Source organism: Jaculus jaculus, chromosome X (assembly GCF_020740685.1).
Source record: "Jaculus jaculus isolate mJacJac1 chromosome X, mJacJac1.mat.Y.cur, whole genome shotgun sequence".
Classification (NCBI taxonomy): Eukaryota; Metazoa; Chordata; class Mammalia; order Rodentia; family Dipodidae; genus Jaculus; species Jaculus jaculus.
In genome coordinates, this window is record NC_059125.1 from 138,555,869 (window position 1) to 138,562,757 (window position 6,889).

Consider the following 6,889-nt stretch of genomic DNA (forward strand, 5'->3'; position numbering starts at 1 on the left):
GCCCAATTAGTGTATAAGCCAAGGACAGTCATTCTCAGTAAATAAAGGTTCCTGATTCAAGATGCTTGACAGCAACCTATTCAGGCCACCTCCCTCTTACAGGGAACTTTATGCTTTTGATTTTTTTTTTTGTTTTTTAAGTATTCTATTATTTATTTATTTACTTATTAGAGAGAGTGATATGCCAGGACCTCTAGCCACTGCAAACAAACTTCAGATGCATGTGCATCTGGTTTACATGGGTTCTAGGGCATCAAACCTGGGTCCTTAGGCTTTGAAGGCAAACTCCTTAACCACTAAGCCATCTATTTTTTCTTTTTTACTTTTACTTTTATATATAATAAAGTTTTCTTCCTAATAATAAATAAAACTTATTTTCTAAACTTGCTCTTTGTAATAGTTTCTCCTTTTAAACCCATTCTTCATTGTCCATGAGAGTCATTCTTCAGGTGCCATGAGATAAAGAACCTGGGGACACTGACTCAGTGTAGATTTGATGACCATTGAGAGTTCAGCACCTTAATTCTTGAGTTAAGTTTACCTAAGAGCTGAGATAAGGACTCGTCACCCTTAAAAGGCCTGTTACACTGGCACCCTAATATTGAATTTCAAGCCTCCATTGTTATGAGATACAAATATCTGTTATTTATAAATGGCCTGTTTTTGGTATTTTTCTCATACTAATGAACTAATATAAATATTTGAACAAGAGTGAAGTAATCTGCTACCAAATACCTAAATATGTGGAAGGAGCTTCAGAAGTTGAGGGGAGATTTAGGAGGAAGAAAAGAAGGGGGTGGGAAGAGATTATAGCATTGTAAGTCTTCTCATGCCCAAGATCCAAATTACTTCAAACTCCTACCACAAACAAGTTCCAAAAGACTAAGAACTACATGATCAGGTTTATCAAAGCAATGGTCCAACTTCTTGTTGACAATTTTCTGTATCAGTTGCATTTTCATTGTTGGGACAAAATACCTGACTAGAAGAACTTAAGGAAGGAAAGAGGTTAATTTGGCTTACATTTCCAAAAGATAGAGTATAGGTAGAACAGGAAGTTAGCATCACATTTCCACATCAGCAGGGAGGAAATGGAGAAAATAATCAAGCAGGGTTACACTATAATGCCTCAAGGCCCATCCCCAGTGAAACTTCCTCCAGCAAGTCTCCACCACCTAAAGGTTCCACAACCTTCTTAAACACCACCAACAACTAGTGATTATTCAAGCACATGATTTTGGGGGAGAATATTTATATTCAAACCACCACAATGCCTATCTAAAGGTTTGTGATAAAAATGTTTCTCTTCTCTGCCATGTGGACCAGTCTAAAGCTCATAACCATAATTGTATAGGCCTTTTACTTCTCAATTTGGGATAGCATATTATTTTTTGACTTTTCGAGGTAGGATCATGTTGTAGTCCAGACTGACTTGGATTTTACAATGTAGTCTCAAACTGATCTCAAACCCACAGCAATCCTACCTCTGCCTACCAAGTGCTAGGATTAAAGCAGCAAGTTTTTTTTTTTGTTGTTGTTGTTGTTGTTTTAAGAAGCTTTAGGTCTCCTATGGGTTACAGCATTTAAGTCTTCTATGGAGGTGTGGGTCTTTCATCAGGGAATTGTCCAGGTCATTTTCACCTAATGTTTGGTGTAGTTGGAGTTAAAAATTGGTCTCTGATTACTAATTCTCTATAAATTAATTTATTAATTATCCAGCAAGGGATTACTAGTTTCCCCAGAAAGAGGATAGATTGAAATGTTTAATTTAAGTGAATCACAGCCGTTCAATGAATTTGGGAGGAGATGCTCATCTGACTAATGGGTGTTTGGAATAATTAATAAGCGTACTATGAGTTCTATGTAGCCCTTCTAGTACACATTGTAAATGCCTCCATATCCATTGTGCCTCTTTTACTTCAGTTCCTTCCTCTGCATAATCCTATTCAGAATCCAACCAGGTAATGGCTTCATATTCCATGAGCAAAATAAAAACAGAAACTTCCAAACCTCTTGCAGGTGGAGGCTGTACCCAGGCCAGTCTAATTGGCCTGCCTTCTGGGAGTAGGAAGCTGAGCTTGGGCTGATATTATTTGTGTGGGGCCGTTGTTCTTGCCTCCATGGAATAAAGATATTGCTTCTATACAGTAACTGTAGGGGATTATAATTTTCAGTTGTCACTGAGGCCTGATTTAAGAGTAAAATTATGTCTGTCCAGGTTCATTTATAGCTCTGGGACAAATTTAATATGTGTCAATATATTGGTCAGGATCATCAGAGGACTTACTGAAATCTGTTTTAATCTGTTTAAGGTCATGTAGTAGAAATAGGACATGGACCTTGGTTGATCCAGATCTACCTACTATCTATTTGAGGTAGTACAAAGAGGCCAGCACTCCATGAGGGAAGAAGGTATGCTCAGTATGCTTTAAATGAGGAGCTAAAGAAGGGAGGAAGGCTGTACATCTAGGTAGGAGAGACACAATGTCACTGGAACTATGGTCCATTCACCAAAGGAAATGTTACCCTGGAAGGAAGTTCATATTGTACAACCATGGCTTCAAGAAAGTCTGAGTCCACATTGAAGAATTGGCAATGATGGGCTGGAGAGATGGCTTAGCGGATAAGCGCTTGCCTGTGAAGCCTAAGAACCCCAGTTCGAGGCTCAATTGCCCAGGACCCATATTAGCCAGGTGTACAAGGGGGCGCACGCATCTGGAGTTCGTCTGCAGTGGCTGGAGGCCCTGGCATGCCCATTCTCTCTCTATCTGCCTCTTTCTCTCTCTGCCTGTCACTCTCAAATAAATAAATAAAAATAATAAACAAAAAATTTAAAAAACAAATTGGCAATGATGTATATTTAATTTTAATGCAAACAAAATGTTTGTACATAAGGGATTTCTATTTTCCATCTTTAGACCAGAAAAAAGCATTTGTATCAGTTACTTTCTCAATGCTGAAACAAAATACCAGACCAGAAGCAGTTTAAGGAAAGAAAGGGATTTACTTCATATTACAGTTTCTAGGATAAGCTTCATCAAGGTGGGGAGAGCATGGTAGGATCAGAAAGCCACTGTCACATAATCATGGAGAAAAAGTAGAGAGAGCAAGCAAAGCTGGGCTAGACCTCAAGGCCTTCCAACAGCGACATACATTCTTGAGCAAAACTCTACTTCCTAAAGGTAGTGCCATCAACTTGGGATTGAAACACATGAAGCTATGTGGAATGTTTTAAATCAATTCACCACATTCTACCCCTTACTCCCATAGACTCACAATCATCTCATGATGAAAGATGTCTTTAGTCCAAATTTAAAAGTCCCTATAGTCTTTATCAATCCCAATATGTTCAAAAGTTCAAAGTATAAAGTCTCATCTGGGACTCAATGAAATGTCTTCACTGTGAGCCCTATCAATTAAAAACATAAATTATATATTTCCAACATTTAATGATATAGAGTACACATTACCATTTCAAAATTTAGAAATGGGGACACAGCAAGGAAAGATTAGGCTAATGCAAAACCAAAAACCAGCAGGGCAATTACCAAAACATGTTTCTTCATGTCTGATGAAATCCTCTGGGCAGCAAAAGGCTTGTGTATCTCTGCCCCTCCAGGTGTGCTGCTTGTAGCCCCTCTCTTTGGCAGGATTCATCACAAGCCCCCACTCTTCCTGGCAAACATCTAATGGTTCTGGCATCTCCAAAATCTTCGAGTGTATGTTACAACCTATGGTTCATCTTTATAGCTTCACACAATGGCCTCACAAGGTCTTCATGCAGGTACTTTGATTTTACCTCACATTTATTTGGCTCAGTTACTCTCTGGAACTATGGCACAATCTATGACCCTCTGTTTTGCATTTTTCTTGCTTCTAAAATCAGTGTCATGTGGTGGATATTATTTTCTGCAAGGTGTTGATCAAGCCTAAATTTCACGACCAGGGAACTCTTTCAGCCTTCTTTCTTCAAGCCTTTGCCTTTAAACAGAATTTCCATTCATACCAATTTGAGTGTTCTCTGGACTGAGTCTTGATATCAGAGCATCTTTCCTATTGTCCCAACACAGAGCAGTTGGCTTATGCTTAATAGCGTTAATCTCTTTAACAATTACAATTGAATCAGCTAGTCTCTTGGCCTGGGACTTTCAATTTGCTTACATTTCTTTTTTGTGCTAAACTGCAAATGTGTTATCTTTCTACTGTGCATTTTTCTCTCTTATTGTGGAACTGAATTAGAGCAGCAAATTAATACTAAACAACAGATGCAAGGAATTCCTGTTTTAACATTTCTTCTACTAAACACATTAGACCATTTATTTTAAATCCAACTTTGAAAAGTTTTCAGGACATGGGTAGAATGAAAACAGGTTCTTTTTGCCAGAATATTGCATGAATTGCTTCTAGCCCAGTTCCCAATAAAGTCCTTTCCCCCACCCCACAAAGCCACACAAGCCAAGCTTCCACAGTCCACATTTTTCTCAGCCTTCTGATCTTTCAAATACCTACCAGCATAGCCCATAAGCTGTGTTTACAGCACTGTAAAGCTTCTATTGCCCAAAGATCAAAATGTTTTCATATTCCACCTATAAACCAGTACCAAAAGCCCAAGAACAACATGGACAAATATATCACACTAATAGCCCCACTCCTTGGTACCAATTTTCTTTAACAGTTACTTTCTCATTGACAAAATACTTGAATAGAAGTAGCTTAAGGAAGGAAAGGGGCTCATTTCAGTTTACAGTTCATAAAGGAAGTTAAATCATTGTGGGAAAAATTAGGCAGGAGCAGACTGCTGACATCATATCAACAGGGAAAAAGTAAAGAAAGCAAGTAGAGCTGGGCTATAACATTTCAAAGCTTGTTCCCACTGATATATTTCCTCTAAAAAGGCTCTACATCCTGAAAGTTGTGTTGGCCCTTTGAAGGTCCTTCTTTGTTCCAAACAAAAACCATCCTCAAGTGGCAAATAGGTTGCTTTGGAAAGATAAAATAGAGTAGGATTTTGACATCCATTCAGCCTCTCAAAAATGGAATATTGTTGGAAAGCCTTCAGGTAACACCAGGGAGTAGCTGTAGCCATAAGTGGTCAGGTGCTTTAAGACTCTCCATCAATTTTACAAGATGGACATGTCTCCACAAAATGCAACTGAGTCAGTGTAGAACCATTAGTCCCAATGTCAGAGGCAGATAGGGAATTGACCCATACCTCAGTAAGTCTGACCTCTGTCTCTTTGAAGACTGTCAGATGGCACTAATGTGGATGGGCCTTGAGGTGTTACAGCCAGACCCCATATGCATTAATTACTCTATTCACTTCTTCCCTGCTAATGTGAGGATATGACACAATCCTTGTTTCTGCCATGCCTTCTCTGCCATGATGAAACTTCCCTTTGAAACCATAAGTCAAAATAAACCCTTTCCTTCTGTAAGCTACTTCTTATGGTGTATTTTTTCCCAGAAATGAGAAAGTAACCAATATAGGAAGTACCTAGAAAATGTTGTCAATCAACAATCTTGACTAGGTTTTTAAAAATTTTTATTTATTAACTTGAGAGAGAGATAAAAATAGGCAGGTAGAGATAGAGAATGGGCATACCAGGGCCTCTAGCCACTGAAAATGAATTCCAGTATGTGTGCCCGCTTGTGCATCTGGCTTACGTGAGTCCCAGGGAGTTGAACTTGGGTCCTTTGACTTTGCAGGCAAGTGCCTTAACTGTTAAGTCATCTCTCCAGCCCTGGACTGGATTTTTTAATATACTGAAAATGATCTAGGCTTTGCTTCATACTGAAGCTTGGTACTGAGTTAGGATGGATTTTATTGGTTAGGCTTAAATATATATAAAATGTTTGGTTGTTGGGTTAGGGAAAAGAATATAGACTCAGAGTCTGTCAGTGGGAATAAATGCCCTCCGAAAAGTTGAAGGAAGAGGAAGATCCAGGAAATAATAAGAATAAAGGCAGGGCATGGTGGCACATGCCTTTAATGCCAGCACTCAGGAGACAGAGGTAGGACAATCACCATGATTTGGAGGCCATCCTGAGATTATATAGTGAATTCTAAGTCAGCCTGGGCTAGAGCAAGACCCTACCTCAACACACATAGACACACAGGCACACACACGCACACACAAATGCCTATATCCAACTCACATCTTGAGGCAGGATTTTTTGGATTTTAGTTCTAGAACTCTTTACAAGTGTATGTAGATGCATTGTCCTTTCTGGGCCTATTATATCCTAACAAGCTGCCTAAAAATGAGGTTACCTTGCTCCTAATTTTTATCAATTCTACTTATGTCATATAAACAGAGTGGTCAAATTTTGTGAGATAGCAAAATGCTGGTGGCCAGATTCCACTTGCCAGTATGGAATATGGCAAGTGGTTGTTTAATGGATATAGTATTCAGTTTGGGATGATGGAAATTTTCTACAGATGGATGTAGAGATGGTTGCATCAGTATACTTAATGCTACTGATTTATACAGTCAAAAGCACTTAAATGTTAAATTCTGTTATGTATATCTTATGATAATAAAAATTAGAGAAAATTACATAGTATCTAAAATGTTTTCTTCTAAATGATCCAGATATAGGCATTTAAATGGTGAAATACAGATGACCTTAATCACTCTACCATTCTGTTCTTATTTCCAATATAAATGACTCTAGACAGTGTGAAGTATGTCCCTTGACTTCTTTTTAGTGTGTGTGTGTGTGTGTTAACAGATTATACCCTTTATCCCCTTTCCCCTTGCCGTTTGCCCCAATTCTCTGGGGCCCTCCACAATGGAGTTATGGGATTCACTGTAGGGTCATGTAGGCCTCAGTCAGTCCCTATGGGTTAGTGGGAAGACCATGCCTCAGGGTATTCCTGTCCACTCTA